General features: G+C 42.4%; 1 non-coding gene across 1 annotated transcript; it reads left to right on the forward strand.

Annotated features, from left to right (window-relative positions):
* Positions 1-11,905: 11,905 nt before the first annotated feature.
* TRNAE-CUC (transfer RNA glutamic acid (anticodon CUC)) lies at positions 11,906-11,978 on the forward strand. Its single transcript has one exon. It is a non-coding gene; the product is annotated as a tRNA-Glu (tRNA).
* The last annotated feature ends 7,312 nt before the right edge of the window (positions 11,979-19,290 follow it).

A 19,290-nucleotide genomic window follows, 5' to 3' on the forward strand; every position in this document is an offset into this window, starting at 1 on the left:
CACCAGGAAAGCTTGCTCAGCCTTTCTCTAGTTCAGCCTGCTCTATTCTTCCTCTCTGTTCTCTTTGAAGCACGTCCCTGAGGTACCTCTGGTGTCATCTCCCAAACCAGCACCCCTGCCCTCTCCGCAGTCCCTGGGGCTAGCTGAAGAGGACATTTCTCTGCAGCTTTCCATCTTCCTACCTTCCCATGAAGCTCCAGGAAACAAGTTCAGGAACCTCTTGGCTTTGCTGCTAACAGAACAAACAGGAGGGTCCTCAATTAACACACCAAGAATGTTATTAAGATCCACTGACTTAAAAGTCCTTGTATGGACTTCCCTGGTGGCACAGTGGTTAAGAATCTGCCTGCCAATGCAGGGGACGCAGGTTCGAGCCCTGGTCCAGGAAGATCCCACATGCCACGGAGCAACTAAGCCCGTGAGCCACAACTACTGAGCCTGTGCTCTAGAGCCCACGAGCCACAACTCCTGAGCCTGCGCTCCAGAGCCCACAAGCCACAACTCCTGAAGCCCAGGTGCCTAGAGCCCGTGCTCCGCAACAAGAGAAGCCACGGCAATGAGAAGCCCGCTCACCGCGACCAGAGAAAAGCCCGGGTGCAGCAACAAAGACCCAGTGCAGCCAAAAATAAATTAATTAATAAATTAAAAAAAAAAAATCAACCAAGGACTGAAAACAAAGTCCACGCTCAACAGCAGATGGCTCTGTTTTCAAGCAGGGGTATTTTGCATTTCCGAGAACCTCTCTAATGGGTCTTTTCCCCAGAGTCTTCTTTTTTTAAATATTTATTTATTTGGCTGCTCAGGGTCTTAATTGCAGCCTGCAGGATCTTTAGTTGCGGCATGCAAACTCTTAGTTGCGGCCTGCAGAATCTAGTTCCCTGACCAGGGATCTATCCCAGGCCCCCTGCACTGGGAACGTGGAGTCTTACCCACTGGACTGCCAGGGAAGTCCCTCCCCTGAGCCTTTACCAGGTTGGAAGGAAGACCTGTAAAAACTGCTTTTGTTAATTAACTTTAAGGACTTGGTGCTGACAAGCCTGGTCTCCAGAATCAGAGATCATGAGAAACTGCTGTTTTGGAATCATTTCAATGAGAAAGGAACATCCCACTCATGCCTGAAGAATGGGAGGCATGTGGGTCATTCCACACTGAGAGTGGTTTTGGTATCTCACCTTCTCTAGGAGCAGCACTTCAGATAAAGGGCTTTCAGAGACAACGCTCCGCATTTATCTCAGCTTTGCGTGTCTACTGAGCAAGGCCACGAGTCTGCTTCTCAGCCCTGCTGGTAATCAGACGGTGAAGTTCCTAAAGGAACCTGAAGCAGTATTAACACCAGTACGTGCTTCTCCCAGACTACACAACCCTCTTGAATGAGTGACCAATGACACCCCCAGCCCCGTGAACATCCTCCGTGGTATTAAATAATGACCAGAGGCTCTGTGGCCCTCCTGACCCCCAAAACCAAATCAGACCCCGCCACTCCACCCCGCTGACAAGACCTTGGGTTGTTTTCTTTCAGCCCAAACCTGATTTTTGATGAGCCTCTGATTTCTTCTGATCAGATGCGTTGACGACCCAGTAAAGAATCGGCTCCGCTTTTCCTTTTTTTGATCCCAGTTTTGTAAGTTTCCTCCCTTTTGTTTATTCCAAGACTTGAGTAAATCGGAAGAGCAGATAAGTGTAACCCCTGACGGCTAACCTCCCAAGGGGTGGTTCAGAGCAAACAAGCTCAGCCTCCTCAGCAGTAGCTCCCTTCCTCTGATTGGATCCCCAACTTGGGTTGCTTTCAGTCTGGCTCCAAGTCACCACGGCAGACGGGTGCCTGGAGGAGCTGAGAGAACACCTCACAGAGTGGTCAGGTTTGAACCTGAGACCTCACCTTTACAATAGCACACCTTTGGGCCACACCTGAGGACAGTAAGTGACAATACACATTCATTCCCACTGTTGCAGCAGATCAATCCTCCTGTCTCCTTGGTGGCTTCATAAATTCATGCCACAAAAAACTCTGAGAAGTGTAACCTTGAGTTTAGGAGCACTACAGGCTGATCCATTCAGGCTTCTTAAAATGCAGAGGGGCTTTCTCAGCTCCCTGGGAGTCCAGTCTTCGTGTGAGTGGCTTCTGGGGATCCTGCATTTCCTTCTGGCTCTCTTGGTCGTTATTTGCTACTGATGCAGCTGCTGCTGTCAGGATCAAGGTGACAACATCAAATGCATAGTCTTTTAGGGACCAATAACATTTCTAGCATTTGCAAGGCTTTATTATATTCATTTATTTATTCTAAACATACTTTTCAGTACCTACTATATTCCAGGCACTGTTCTAGGTGCTGCAGACAGGATCCTTGGCCTCAAGGGGTTTCCTTTCTGGTTGGGGAGACAAACAACAGCAATAACAACAAAAGCCAGGCAATTACCATCTGGTGGGATAAGTGCTATGATGGGTATAAATACAGGCTGCGATGGGAGCACTTAGTAGAATTACCTAACCCAGACTGGGTGGGTGAGGTCAGGGAAAGCTTCCCATCTTGAAAGCAAACAAACAAACAAAAACCCAAGGTTGAAAAATCGTTGAAGCTAGATTAAGTCTTTAGAGTGGTTTCTCTCTCCTTTTGTATGCACTTGAAACGTGCTACTTACAAAAGTAAACAAACAAAAAAGTAAACAAACAAAAAACAGTAACAAACTCTGCTCACTGTTTCTGACTATAAGTATTATGATTCTCATTTCTAGAAGCTTTTGCGAAGAAGTCCATTTAGCCAATGTTGATTGTTTCTTATTCCCTTAACACGCTTTCAATTTCCTCTTCTATAGCATTAAGTGTATGACACATAATAAATTTATGTTTTGTATCTGATCATTCCAATATCTTCAGTGGTTGCCAGCCCGACTCTTTTATCGTTTCTGCTGACTCATTCATGAAGGATTGTTTGCACATGTGTTTAGCGAGTTACTGTTTTCTTTTGGTTTGGTTTTTAAATTTTTATTTATTTATTTTTGGCTGCGTTGGGTCTTCGTTGCTGCGTGTGGGCTTTCTCTAGTTGCGGCGAGGGAGGGATACTCTTTGTTGCCATGCTCGGGCTTCTCATGGCGGTGGCTTCTCTTGTTGCGGAGCACGGGCTCTAGGTGTGCGGGCTTCAGTAGTTGTGGCACATGGGCTCAGTCGTTTTGCCTCGCGGGCTCTAGAGCACAGGCTCAGTAGTTGTGGTGCACAGGCTTAGTTGCTCCACAGCATGTGGGATCTTCCCGGACCAGGGCTCGAACCCGTGTCCCCTGCATTGGCAGGAGGATTCTTAACCACTGCGCCACGAGGGAAGTCCCTGCTGTTTCGTTTTTTAATTATGATCCCATGTTTCTTGAGGTTTTATCTGTGGAAATTCTCTAAAGCTTAGAGTTCCTAAAGAGAAAGTTTGTATTGCTTCTGCCAGGTTTATGGAGCCATTACTCATCCAGGGCCACTTTAAATGAAATGTTTAACTACGAGTTGTTTTCAGTGTGAATACCAATTCTAAAACCACATGAGTACAGGCTTGTGGTTAGGAACTCTCTGGGGGGACTGTTCATTTCATTCCTCACCTCCACGCCCACCACCAGAGTTGCGAGCCAGCTTGACCAAACATCCCCACTCTCTACCTCAATGGGGTAGATTTTTCTCTATTTCACCCATCAAGGATATCATTCCAGAATTCTGGCTTTATGCACGAATGTGGGGGAGGAGAGTGTCCTCCCATCCTGCCCAGTCTTCATTTGTTTATTTTTAACCCAAAGAGCAAGTCTTTAAACCCAAGCTCTAGCTCCCTAGGGATGTGGGCGTACCCCCGGAAAGAACTCTGGTTTCACTGCTTGATTTCTACTGTTTTCTCTAGATCTGCATTTTTTGAGATAGGTTCTGGTCATGAAAGCATCTCCTTAGTTTCCTGCCAGCTCGATCATACATTAAAAACATGTTTTTATATCTTATTCAATATTTTCAGTTGAGTTGTAGTGGGAGGAATTTCTTTGAGCATCTGGTCCATCTTATTGCTGGGAACAGAATTGACAATTGAGATTTTATCTTTTTTAGTCCCCCAAAGAGTCACTTTCGGCTGACACTAAAGATTCCCCATTACATGGGGAATAGCAGGTAACCCTTCTCGATTTGTCCTACCTTGATTTCAGCTGCGCTGTGCTGAGGAGAGGCCTTCTGAAGAAGGAACCTGGGCCCTGCACCCTCCGACAGTCCCGGCTCCTGTAAAAGTCCCCTTGTTGTAGGACCAGTCAAAGGTCTTGGAATCATTTGAAGAGCCGTAGTGCACTGAGTTGTTGTTATTGTTCTAACTCTATAAATTGTGATTTTTTTCCAGAAAGCAAAACTTTCAAATTGCCAAATGTTAATCCCCATTTCCAAGGATAAAGTTGCCCTGATTGCTTGCGAAAAGCAAGAACTTAAGGAGTACAGATGTTTTTATGGCTCTAGATTAATTCATTATTCTTCTTTCCAATACTTTACCAACGCTTAGAAAAAAACCTTTTTCTTTTGGAAAATCAAGTGTATATGGTGTCTGAAAGTTAAAAAAATATATATCAAGTTTACATGCATAGTAAAACAGGAATGCAGCGGATGAACTTGACATTGAGGAAATTAGACCGTTTTCTACACTTAGAGAATCATCCAAAGTCCAGAACTAAAACCCAATGTCTAATAGTCAGGGTATACTTTTTAACTCTTTTTCTTTAAACTTAAGGAGGTACCAGGCAAACAGGATGATTCTTAAATAATCGAGAAGAATCTTACACCCTGAGAAAACCATAATTCAAAAAGATACATGTACCACAATGTTCATCTCAGCACTATTTACAATAGCCAGGACATGGAAACAACCTAAATGTCCATCAACAGGTGAATCAATAAAGAAGATGTGGCACATATATACAATGGAATATTACTCAGCTATAAAAGGGAACAAAATTGAGTTATTTGTAGTGAGGTGGATGGACCTAGAGTCTGTCATACAGAGTGAAGTAAGTCAGAAAGAGAAAAACAAATACCATATGCGAACACATATATATGGAATCTAGAAAAATGGTACTGATGAACCTAGTGGTAGGGCAGGAATAAAGATGCAGACGTTGAGAACAGACTTGAGGACACGGGTGGGGGAAGGGTAAGCTGGGACAAAGTGAGAGAGTGGCATGGACATATATACACTACCAAATGTAAAATAGATAGCTAGTGGGAAGCAGCTGCATAGCACAGGGAGAGCAGCTTGGTGCTTTGTGACCACCTAGAGGGGTGGGATAGGGAAGGAGGGGATATGGGGATATACGTATGCATATATCTGATTCACTTTGCTGTACAACAGAAACTAACACAGCATTGTGAAGCAATTATACTCCAATAAAGATGTATAAAACAATTAAAAAATTAAATGTTGAAAATACAAAATAAAAAAAAAAGAATCTTAATCTACCTCATGTCAGGGTGTAGGAGTTTTGTTTAAAAAAAAAATAATCAGAGGGGGGCTTCCCCGGGCTTCCCCGGTGGCACAGTGGTTGAGAATCTGCCTGCCAATGCAGGGCACACGGGTTCGAGCCCTGGTCTGGGAGGATCCCACATGCCGCGGAGCAACTAGGCCCGTGAGCCACAATTACTGAGCATGCGCGTCTGGAGCCTGTGCTCCGCAGCAAGAGAGGCCGCGACAGTGAGAGGCCCGCGCACCGCGATGAAGAGTGGCCCCCGCTTGCCGCAACTAGAGAAAGCCCTCGCACAGAAACGAAGACCCAACACAGCCAAAATAAATAAATAAATAAATAAATAAATAAATAACGTTCCCTTTAAAAAAAAAAAAAAATCGGAGGGTGTACTTTGCCCTTCGTTTTCTAGAAAATATGATTCCTAGGAAGACGGCTTCCCCTGCGGGGGGGCTTCCTGACTTAAGCCGCAGTGGGGATCTTTGCTTCCTTCTTTTTGCTCCCATTTGCTCTCTTCAGGGCTCTGAAATAACATGGTTATGATCAAATTAAGACCGAAACACTTCTCTCGGGGATACATTGCAAAAATGTTAGAGTAGCTACAGCTGTGACAAGACGTCCTCATGCTGGGCAAATCAGAGTGGCCTGGATTGACCGTAAGACAATAAATTTAAGGCAACAATCCTAAACTGAAAGGATCCCAGTTGAGAAGCATTCTAAGCCTGTGTTCTCTTTCACAGAGCACCCCCTGCCTCCACTTTTTTCTCCCTGAAATGTCCAGGCTCTAGGCTGCACAGGCAATGACCACGGGAAAAACACTCAACAACACGGTGCTTTCAGCTGCCTGAAACACCCACGCTTTTCACGCTGAAAAGCCACACAAAGGCTCTTCCCTTGATCGAAGACAAAATGACTTGAACTCTGCTTTGCTTTTGTTTTCACACTGGGTCTGCTCTCCTCTGCCAGATGACCACATCAAAAGTGGTTCCTCTGGGGAAAGCATAGGCAGAACACTCTTTGACAAAAATCGAAGCTCTTTTTCGATCCACCTCCTAGAGTAATGAAAATAAAAACAAAAATAAACAAATTAGACTTAATAAACTTAAAAGCTTCTGCAAAGCAAAGGAAACCATCAACAAAACGAAAAGACAACCTACAGAATGCGAGAAAATACTTGCAAACAATGCGACCAACAAGGATTAATCTCCAAATACACAAACAGCTCATACAGCTCAATATCAAAAAAACAAACAACCCAATCAAAAAATGGGAATAAGATCTAAACAGACATTTCTCCAAAGAAAACATACAGATGGCCAAAAAGCACATGAAAAGATGCTCAACATCCCTAATTATTAGAGAAATGCAAATCAAAACTACAATGAGGTATCACCTCACACCTGTCACGTTGGCCAACATCAAAAAGTCTACAAACAATAAATGCTGGAGGGCGTGTGGAGAAAAGGGAACCCTCATGCACTGTTGGTAGGAATGTAAATTAGTACAATCACTATGGAGAACAGTATGGAGGTTCCTCATACAACTAAAAATGGGACTACCATATGATTCAGCAATCCCACTCCTGGGCATATATCCAGAGAAAACCACGGTTCGAAAGGATACATGCACCCCAGCGTTCATTGCAGTGCTATTTACAATAGCCAGAATATGGAAGCAACCTAGCTGAATTTAACTGAATCACTTTGCTGTACACCTGAAAGTAACACAACATTGTAAACCAACTATAGTCCAATATAAAATAAAACTTAAAAAAAAAAAGAAAAAGAGGGAATTCCCTGGAGGTGCAGTGGTTAGGACTCCACACTGCCACTGCAGGGGGCACAGGTTTGATCCCTGTTTGGGGAACTAAGATCCTGAATGTCACCTGGCAAAGCCAAAAAAAAAGAAAAAAAGAAAAAGACACATGCACCCCAGTGTTCATAGCAGTACTATTTACAATAGCCAAGACATGGAAGCAACATAAATGTTCATTGACAGAGGAATGGATAAAGAAGATGTGGTACATATATACAATGGAATATTATTCAGCCATTAAAAAGAATGAAATAATACCATTTGCAGCAACATGGATGGACCTAGAAATTATCATACTAAGTGAAGTAAGTCAGAGAAAGACAAATATCATATGATACCACTTGTATGTGGAATCTAAAAAAATGATACAAATGAACTTATTTACAAAACAGAAACAGACTCACAGACTTAGAAAATGAACTTATGGTTCCAAAGGGGAAAGGTGGTGGGAGAGGGATAAATTAGGAGGTTGGGATTAACATATACACACTACTATATTTAAAATAGATAATCAACAAGGTCCTACTGTATAGCACAGGGTACTCTACTCCGTATTCTGCAATAACCTGTATGAGAAAAGAACTTGAAAAAGAATAGATACATGTATATGTATAACTGAATCACTTTGCTGTACACCTGAAACTAACACAACATTGTAAATCAACTATACTTCAATATAAAATAAAAGTTAAATAAAAAAACACAAAAACCTAAACCAAACCAAAGCAAGAGTGGTTCTTCTGGGAGTGACAGAGTTGAAATGTGGGGTTCTATTTTTTTTTTATAAATTTATTTTTATTTATTTTATTTTTGGCTGTGTTGGGTCTTTGTTGCTGCGTGTGGGTTTTCTCTAGCTGTGGTGAGCGGGGGCTACTCTTCGTTGTGGTGTGTGGGCTTCTCATTGCGGTGGCTTCTCTTGTTGCAGAGCACAGGCTCTAGGCACGGGGGCTTCAGTAGTTGCAGCATGCAGGCTAAGTAGTTGTGGCTTGCAGGCCCAGTAGTTGTGGCACACGGGCTTAGTTGCTCTGTGGCATGTGGGATCTTCCCGGACCAGGGCTCAAACCCGTGTCCCGTGCATCGGCAGGTGGATTCTTAACCACTGCGCCACCAGGGAAGCCCGAAATGTGGGGTTCTTGAGCCTGGTTCTCTGAGGTCTGCTACCTACATGATGAGAAGATGGCTCATGGTGAAGCTCCCGTGGGTGTGGGTGGTAGGAGTTTTAACTAGGATAATTAGTCTATGTGTAGCCATAAGTCTCCAGCCATGCCATTGACACAGTGGCCGACCTTCTGCCTCTCATTCTGTGCTGAAAAAGAAAAATCTTAGCTAAAGCCCTGGAGTTTGTGGGATTTAAATAGTAGGCAGCCAGCAAGTTGCCTCAGAGCAGCCACCAAATGATTATTGATTTCCGTGAAACTGTTTCGAAGGGCTTTCTGTGTCAGGAAGGGATTGATGAAGCACTCCAGGAACGGTTCAGAGTCTAAGACCCAGTTTTGGGGACTTATCACGTAGTGGAAGAAAAAGATACAAATGTGTGAGATAGGAAAATAACAAGAAAGGATTTAACTAATAGTATATACTACAACAGCATGATGCCTTGTAGCTGTTTTAAGATATGACTCCAAATTCTTTGACACTTTTCCCATTGAGAGGTTGGATTTATGTCCCCTCCTCTTAAGTCTGGATGGGCTTGTGAGTGTTCCAACCAATAAAACATGGCTGAAGTGACACTATGTGACATATGAAGCTAGGTTAGAAAAGGCAATGCCACTTCTGCCTGGCTCTCTTGAATGATCCCTCTTGGGACATTCCCTCACAGAACACAAATGCCACATCATGAGGATATGTGCAGAGGCCACATGTATGTGCTCCTGTCCATAGCTCCAGCTGAACTCAGCCTTCCAGTCATCCCAGTTGGGGCCCCAGACCTGTGAGTGGGGAAGCCTCCGGATGACTCCAGCCCCCAGCCCTCGAGTCTTCCCACCAAGGCTCCAGACATCATGGGGGAGAAAAAGGCCAACCTTGTAGTGCTCTGTCCAAATCCCTACGCCACAGGATCTATCAACACAATAAAGCAGTTATCTGACACCACTAAGATGGGGCTGTTTGTTACGCAGCCACAGTAACTGGCACCCGCCTCAACTCCAAACAAACCATTCCAATTGTGTTAAAGAAGTTCAGGGGCTTCCCTGGTGGCGCAGTGGTTGAGAATCTGCCTGCCAATGCAGGGGACACGGGTTCAAGCCCACATGTCACGGAGCAACTAGGCCCGTGAGCCACAATTACTGAGCCTGCGCGTCTGGAGCCTGTGCTCCACAACAAGAGAGGCCGCGATGAAGAGAGGCCCCCACTTGCCACAACTAGAGAAAGCCCTAGCACAGAAATGAAGACCCAACACAGCCATAAATAAATAAATAAATAAAGGTTAAAAAAAAAGAAGTTCAGCAGAGAGCCCAGCATAAACAGTGTACTCAAGGGACATTTTGTTGAGAACATGTTGAAAACAGAGGAGAAAGCACTTTACGCTGGGTGGGAGAGGAGAAGGGTGGAGAGGACAGTGCGAGCCCAGGGCTGGCTGGTTTGATTCTAGGTGGAGTGAATAAACCAAATGGCCAGCAGGGAGGATTCTGGCAGGAAGTAGTAGAGCGTCAGGGTGGAAAGGAAGATTGGTGCCAGACTGCAGCATACCTGTACCCCTTTTTCAATCTTGACAAACACAGTGAGGGACCATCATATGGGGGTCACCATCCCAAACACAGGCCCCAAGCATGAGTTGTAACACCACTTACCGCTCTGCTCTGTGCATATCTCAGTGCAAGTCAGTGATTTTAGGGTTAAACTTGAATCGTCATCTGAACAAAGGCACTTTATTATTTACAGATGACAGGCCTCCCAACTTGCCACCATAGGCAATCTTGGAAGCCACATCAGAGTTTGGTTTTCCCTGTAGGTGATGGGGTGGTCACTGAAGACTCCTTAATACCAGCTTGAGAATTCCAAGCTTATCTTTTAAAAGATGGCTTTGGAAGCAAAGAGCAGTACAAATATGGAGAGAGTTGGGGAAATTTGGAGGCCATTAATAGTAATCCAGGTCTGAAGTGACAATAGCCTGATGGAAGTATGTTGGAGAGGAAAAGAGAGAGATTTTGTTTTTAAAGAAGTCTCAAAAGTGCTTATTTTTTAAAGGGCCTCGTAAGAGGGTTCATCATTTAAGGACATTTTTAAGGGCATCCTCAGGGGATAAACTGTTTGGCCAAGCCCATTTCCATTGCTCTCTTCAATAACCTCATGGCGTTGCTTAGGAATCAAAACGTCACTGGCTGTAGACCAGCCAGTGGTATTCCTGGGGCTCAGGCCCAAGTGGTGAGTAGCTGAAATAGCGGTATCGAGTATAAAATGAGGGAAGTCAGCAGCGGGAAGCTTGGAAACCCACCTCCTGTACTGAAGCAGCCTTCCGTTCTCCAAGCAAAGCTTTCTGCCATGGCCTTGTGAGGAGCCAGTGTCTGTGGAGCTTCTATGGCCACCTCTTGTCAGGGGCTTCTGGGGTGACAGAGGTCAAGTCTCCTCATTTTATAGGTGAGGGGAAGTAAATTTGGGGGGGTTTAGCCACCAAAATCAGAAACAACATCTTTAAATTGGAAGGTGCTCCAAAATATACAAACAGCTCAATATCAAAAAAACAAACAACCCAATCAAAAAATGGGTGGAAGATCTAGACATTTCTCCAAAGAAGACATACAGATGGCCAAAAGCACACGAAAAGATGCTCAACATCACTAATTATTAGAGGAATGAAAATCAAAACCACAGTGAGGTATCACTTCACACTTGTCAGAATGGCCAACATCAAAAACTCTACAAACGGGGCTTCCCTGGTGGCGCAGTGGTTAAGAATCCGCCTGCCAATGCAGGGGACACGGGTTCGATCCCTGGTCTGGGAAGATCCTACATGCCTCGGAGCAACTAAGCCCGTGCACCACAACTACTGAGCCTGCGCTCTAGAGCCGGCGAGCCACAACTACTGAAGCCTGCGCACCTAGAGCCCGTGCTCCTCAACAAGAGACGCCACCGCAATGAGAAGCCCACGCACCGCAATGAAGAGTAGCCCCCGCTCACTGCAACTAGAGAAAGCCCGCGTGCAGCAACGAAGACCCAATACAGCCAAAAATAAATAAATAAATAAATTTATTTAAAAAAAAACTCTACAAACAATAAATGCTGAAGAGGGTGTGAAGAAAAGGGAACCCTCCTACACTGTTGGTGGGAATGTAAACTGGTACAGCCACTGTGGAGAACAGTACAGAGGTTCCTTAAAAAACTAAGTATAGAACTACCATGTGATCCAGCAATCCCATTCCTAAGCATGTATCCGGAGAAAACCATAATTTGAAAAGATACATGCACCCCAGTGTTCACTGCAGCACTATTTACAATAGCCAAGACATGGAAGCAACCTAAATGTCCATTGACAGAGGAGTGGATAAAGAAGATGTGGTACAGGAGTTCCTGGTGGTCCCGTGGTTAGGGCTCAGCACTTTCACTGCCATGGCCCTGGTTCAATCCCTGGTTGGGGAACTCCCACAATCCAAGCCACATGGGCAAAAAAACCCAAAAACCAAAAAAACAACGATTTGGGAATTCCCTGGTGGTCCAGTGGTTAAGACTCTGTGCTCTCACTGCAGAGGGCCCAGGTTCAATCCCTGGTTGGGGAACTAAGATCCCGCCAGATGCGAGGTACAAATAAATTAAATAAATAAAGAAAATGTGGTACATATATACAATGGAATATTACTCAACCATAAAAAAGAATGGAATAATGTCATCTGCAGCAACATGGATGGACCTAGAGATTATCATGCTAAGTGAAGTAAGTCAGATAGAGAAAGACAAATATTATAGGATATCGCTTATATGTGGAATCTAAGAAAATGGTACAAATGAACTTATCTGCAAAACAGAAGCAGAGTCACAAACATAGAAAACAAACTTATGGTTACTGGGGGGAAGGGGAGGGAGGGATAAACTGGGAGATAGGGATTAACATATACACACTACTATACATAAAATAGATAAAAACAAGGACTTACTGTATAGCACAGGGAACTCTATTCAATATTCTGTAATGGCCTGTATGCGAAAAGAATCTAAAAAAGAATGGACATATGTGTAACTGATTCACTTTGCTGTACACCTGAAACTAACACAACATTGTAAATCAAATATATCCAATAAAAATTGTTTTAAAAAATTTGGAGGGTGGACTTTGCAGGAAAAGGCAAAGAGGCCAGGGCTTTGGGTTTCAAAGCTCTAGACAGTTTTGAATGAAAGAGCTTACATTTCATTTCTATTGTTGTTCAGACCACACATGAGGAATGAAAAGGTTATTAAGAACTCATTCTTTTATTTTATTTTTGGCCGTGCTGCGCAGCTTGTAGAATCGTAGTTTCCCGACCAGGGATTGAACCTGAGCCCTTGGAAGTGAAGGTGCAGAGTCTTAACCACTGGACCACCAGGGAATTCCCAAGAACTTGTTCTTTTGAAAAGTTATAGAATTTTTCAAACACATAGTATAGTGGAGAGGAAAACAAATGAACTACCAGATTGAGCAAATCTTCATTTTGCTCTATTTATTTCAGCTTTTTTTTCCTTTAGAGATAAAATGTTACAGATTCAGCTAAAGCCCCTTCACAACTATCACTAATCCCATGCTTTTCCATCCATCACTAGAGATAACCACTACCCTGAATTTGATGTGTACTATTCCCATGCATGTTTCTATTCTTTAAGTTCATATGTAAGCATAAACAATTTACAGTATTGTTTTAAATGTTTTACAGTTTTACCTAAATATTATCATACTGTACCAATGGCTTATGTTTGACATATCTTTGTTCTCTTCTTTTGCATTTCCCCAGTTACTAGTGTGGTCGAACATCTTTTCATCTGTGTATTGGCTTTTGGATTTCCGGTAGATTGTCTGTTCACAAGTCTTTGCCAATTTTTTCTACTGAGTTGTCTTTATTTTAAAATTCTTTTTAGAAGTTATTTTACTCCACTTAAAAAATAAGTAATATTTCATAGAAAAGAATGAAATAATGCCATTTGTGCCAACATGGATGGACCTAGGGATTATCACACTAAGTGAAGTAAGTCAGACAGAGAAAGACATATCATATGATATCATTTATACGTGGAATCTAAAAAAATGATACAAATGAACTTATTTACAAAACAGAAACAGACTCACAGACCTAGAAAGCAAACTTATGGTTGCCAAAGGGTAAAGTTGGGGGGAGAGATAAAGTAGGAATTTGGGATTAAATTATACACACTACTATATATAAAATAGATAATCAACAAGGACCTACTGTATAGCACAGGGTACTCTACTCAGTATTCTGTAATAACTTATACGGGAAAATAATCTGAAAAAGAATAGATACATGTATATGTATAACTGAGTCACTTTGCTGTACACCTGAAACTAACACAACATTGTAAATTGACTATACTCCAATATAAAATAAAAAAAATTTAAAGTAATATTTGAAAACTACTAAAGAATACATATAGCATGTAGATAGAACGTAAAGAATAATAATAAAACAAACCTATCAGTCAATTTAAGCAATAAAACATGGCTGGCACTATGGAAGCCGCCTGACTGCTGCTCTCCGCGACCCCCGTTCCTCCTCCCCAGAGGCAACCACTGTGCTGAGCTTCATATAACAATTCTTTTGCCTTCTTTTCCATAGGCTTATTACATTTTTTAATACATTTCCATATTGTTTAGTTTTCCATGCTTTTGAAAACTTTATGTAAATGGTATCATATTGCATGTATTCTTTTGCAATTTTCTTTTTTTCTGTCAATATTACATTGGCAAGTCTTTCCTCTGGGTGTTTATAGCTGTCGGTTCATTCATTTTCACTGATAATTAGTATTCCATTGTATGTTACAACTGATTTAGCCATTCTACTGTGGAGGGACGTTCACGTTGCTCTGAATGTTCTTGTCCGTGTCGCCTGAACACGTGTGCAAGGGTTTCTCTGGGGCATTCTACACCAAGGAGTGAGACTGCTGGATCATAGGTGTGTGCATCTTCAACTTCACCAGGTAATGCCAGATTGTCCCCCAAAAGAACTGTTCCAGTTTAGACTCCCAACAGCAAAGTATAAGTGTTCCGGTGTTCTCACTTTGACCAACACTTGATTTTGTCAGATTTTTTTCATTGACAATCTGGTAGGTATAAAACAATGTCTAGTTGTGTGATGATTTGCATTTCCCTAACAATTCTTTACATAACCTAATCTTTTATCAGTTACATGTATTGCAAATATCTTCTTCCAGTCTGTACCTTTCCATTTTCAATCAACTTTATTGAGGTATATTTCTACAAAATAAACCTAACCATTTTAAGCCTACAATTTGATATCTGACAAATGGATACAGTTCTCTAACCACTACAGTCATGCCATAAAATGTTTCCCTTGCCCCCCAAATTCCCTTGTGCCCCCAGTCCCTCTCCTCCCCCTACCTCTAGTGTCAGGCAAGCACAGATCTGCTCTCAGTCACTAGTTTTGCTTTTTTTCAGAATATCATATAAACATACTCATTCAGTATATCTGGCTTATTTCATTTAGCAAAATGCTTTTGAAATTCATCCATGTTCTTCCATCTATCGGCAGTTTATTCCTTTTTATTGTCAAGTAGTATTTCATTACATGAACACACCACAATTATTTATCCATTCACCAGTTGATGGAAATTAAGGCTGTTTCTTGTTTGTGGCTATTACGAATAACATTATCATGAACATTTACATAGAAGTCATCGTGTGAACATGTCTTAATTTCTCTTGGGTAAATACCTAAGAGTAGAAGGGCCATGTGATATATGTATATTTGTTTTTATAAGAAACTGCCAAATTGTTTCCCAAACAGTTGAATTGTTTCCCATCTTGCACTTTCACTAGCACAGTATGAGAATTCTGTGGGTCATTAGACAAGAAGTCTGTGGCATCTTTTTCATACAGAACTTTAAAATTGTGACGTAATTTGATATATCAATCATTTTCTTTATGGTTGGTGCTTTTGGGGATTTATGAAATCCTTCATCACTTGGTTCTTCATGTTGTGATTCTATCTGTAATTTCTCCTGCGAGGATTACTAGATTTTTTTTTCTTCAGAAAGGTCTTTTTTGACATTTCCCCATAGCAGTTTGTAGGCAATGTACACTTAACTCACTATGTCCGATAATACAGCGTTTGTTGTCATTACAGAATAATGTGACATGAGATTGCAGGTAAGAGCTCAACGTGCTCAATTAAGAAAATTGCATTTCATGGAATTGAAATTCTCTGAAGAATTCTTGTTTTCTCAATTCGGTTCGGAATGGAGTTCAACAAAGTGTCAAAACACAGATGAGCAAACTTTTTCAATCAAGGACTAAATAGTACATATTTTAGGCTGGGTAGACGGTACTGTCCCTGTCCCGACTACTCATTGCTGTTGTTGGAGTGCAAAAGCATTGCTGACAATACGTAAATGGACGAGGGTGGCCATGCTCCAATAAAACTTCATTTACAGAGGCCGAACTTCGAACTTCATACAACTTTTATGTGGCATAAAATCATATTCTCTTTTTTTCCCCAAACATTGAAAGATATAAAAACCAAATTTAGCTTGCGAGCCATGGAAAAACAGGCAGAGAGGCAGATCTGGCCCGTAAACAGTAGTGTGCCAACCCCTACTGCTTTAGAACACATCCTGCTGACACCCCTGTAAGGCAACTGGCTAATATCCCTCTCCCACTTTGCACAGTGGAGCACGAGAACCCAAGGAGACGTTAGCATTCGTCCAGGTTAGTTTCCCTCTCCTCCTCCTTTCCTCGTTTTACAGAGAAGGAGGTTTTGGTGCAGAGAGAGAAAGTACCCAACTTCAGGCTGTGTAGCTCGTGAGCGACAGTGCCAGGCTGGAGTTCGGGGGTCTTGATTTAAGGCCTACCTACCTCCCTCCACTCAATTCCAAAAAGCAAAATTTAAAATTCCACCCATAGCCGCAAAATCCTCCTGCCACTTCTCATAAGTAATTCATCTTTTTTTTTCACCCTAAAGGAATTTATTCTAACAAACACCTTAAAACTAAGGATTCAGTAAGCTCAAATCTTGATCTTTAATTTGTATTATTAAAACCTGCGCAACGCAATTAACAGTGACAACTGCATTGGAAATTAGAGAGAAATTTTCACTGGGGAGGTGACATGATGATATGGGTGGGAAAATTACACAGAGAATTAAAATTGGTTAAATAAGGCACCTAAATTCCAAAAAGCCTATGAAGATCTCCAAAGCAAATATTATTCCAGAATTTCGATGGCAAAAGGAATGACAATTCTATTGTAAATGATAGAGAAATCACCTCTGCAGATTAGACTGAGGCCAATGGGGTGGCCAGGATGGGGGACTCCGGGCCAGAGGTTAGGACTCTCACTGCAGTAAACCTCTGGGACCCAAACTCCAAGAAAGCAGAGTCTTTGTCTCTTGTTCATGGCTGTGTCGCCTCCAGACCAGAGCCTGGGACATACTGGTGCTTAGTAAATGATGGTCGAAGGATCAAAATCAGCCTGTAAGAGGTGATTCCTGGGAACTGGCCTCTGAATTTTTAGAGCACCTATTCCAGCAGCTTTGGGGCCACTCTGCAAAAACCTTAAAGGATTTCCCACCCACCAGGGGCCCCATCAAAAGGTGGTCACCTTCACCCCCTGGATAACTGTCTTCTCATCTGCCCTTAGCCTGTCTCTTAGGCTTGGAGTTATTACACATTCCGGATATAATGAATGCGTACAAAGTATTGCCTCTAAACTGTTAAACAACTGAAAATGCATCGAAGGCAACCAATGTTTACAAATGAGTCAGAAGTGTTTAAAATGCAGATGTTTATAAAGGGTCCAAGGAATACGAAATTCCCAGAATAATTTACTACCTGCACATTTCAATTTTGTTTGGAAGTTCTAATTCTCAGCAAACATTAATCAAGTCATCCCACTATCTTTCAGGTTACTTCCCCCATTTTACAGATAACAATTCAGCAGAAGTTAAATGACTTGTTGCCAAGGTCACAAGGAGAATATAAATCTAAATAATTCACTATTTCAGCCCTCTCTCCTGCCATTTGTTAGATTGAAACCGAGGAGGTTTCGTGAGGATTTCAACTCACTTCCCTGGTGACTGACTGGATATTTGCTGCTCTCTGCTACCCCCTGTTGATATGAGAAGGCAAGAGTAGATCTCGAGACCAGTATTTCTCAAAGTTAGGTCTGGGAGCAGCCGTATCAACATCACATGGGAACTGGTGAGACACAGAAATTATGGGGCCTCGACCCATAATTTTGGGGGGGTTGGGCTCAGAAGCCTGTGGTTAACAAACCTACAAAAGATTCTGCTGCAACTTGATATTATTTTTCTGCTTTTGGTATGAATGTCCTGGCCTCCTAATCATCATAAAAATGGCAAGCCCCTTCACACTGCTTCTCACATGTAGTATATATACAATTATGCCCTATACAAAGTGCTTTCACATCCATTCATTCTTTCAGAGGGGCTTGCAGTAGCCCTATGAAGTAAGTTATGGAGGGACTGCATATCCATTTTACAGATGAGGAGACTGAGGCTCAAGAAAGTTCAAATAACTTGCCCAGGGTTTCTCAGCTTTAAGTGGCAGGGCTGGATTCAAATCTAAGTCTTCTCTCTCTACATCCATGTCCAGAGATTCTTCAGTTACTCCACAATAGGGCTGCTGACATTTGGGGTCAGGTAAGATGGGGTGCTTTGCTGTGGGGGCCATCCTGTGTATTGTAGGATGTTTAGCAGCATTCCTGGCCTCTACTCACTAGATGCCAGTAGCACCCCATCCTAGTTCTGACAATCAAAAATGTCTCCTAGGGGCTTCCCTGGTGGCGCAGTGGTTGAGAGTCTGCCTGTCAATGCAGGGGACACGGGTTCGAGCCCTGGTCTGGGAAGATCCTACATGCTGCGGAGCAACTAGGCCCGTGAGCCACAATTACTGAGCCTGCGGGTCTGGAGCCTGTGCTCCGCAACAAGAGAGGCCGCGATAATGAGAGGCCTGCGCACCGCGATGAAGAGTGGCCCCCGCTTGCCGCAACTAGAGAAAGCCCTCGCACAGAGACGAAGACCCAACACAGCCATAAATAAATAAATAAATAAATAAATAAATAAATAAAATAAAATAAAAAAGTCTCCTAATATTGCCAGGGCCCCCCGAGGGGCAAAGTAACCTAACCTGTGGTTGAGAACCACTGACCTTCAGCCAACTCATAAATGCAGATAAATTCCACATTTCTTGTTCTGCAAATTTTGTACTCTTTGGGATGATTCCAGAATAAAGAGCTTATTTTTGGCCTCGGCCATCTATGAAGTGAATGAACTAGACTAACTCCTTAAGAAAATTAACACTAATTCTGTTATATCATTTGGTATCCAGTGTGTATTCAGATTTCCCTCAGTTGTCTCAAGAATATCTTTCATAGCTGTTCTTTAATAATAGGATGCAATCTAGATTCCTCAGTTGCTCTTGGTTGCTGTGTCTCTCTAGTCTCTTTTAGTCTAGAATATGGGTCCACAAGCTATGGCCTGTGGGCCAGATGTGGCCCACCACCTGCTTTTGTCAATATGCTTGTGCTGGAACACAGCCATGTGCTTTCATTTATGTATATGATGGCTTTTGTGCTACAATTTTGGAGTTGAGTAGTTGCAACAGACACCGTATGGCCCACAGAGCCTAAAATACTAACTACCTGACGCTTTACAGAAAAAGATTGCCAATCTGTGACCTAGAACCATCCTCTAACCTTTATTTTTAATATAATCCTGACTGTTCAAAGAGTCCAGAACTGCCTGTAGAAAATCTCTTCTTTTAGACTGGCCTGATTATATACATATATATATATATATATATATATATATATATATATATATATATATATACACACATATACATATGTAT

The sequence above is a fragment of the Eschrichtius robustus genome, chromosome 8 (assembly GCF_028021215.1).
Source record: "Eschrichtius robustus isolate mEscRob2 chromosome 8, mEscRob2.pri, whole genome shotgun sequence".
Lineage (NCBI taxonomy): Eukaryota > Metazoa > Chordata > Mammalia > Artiodactyla > Eschrichtiidae > Eschrichtius > Eschrichtius robustus.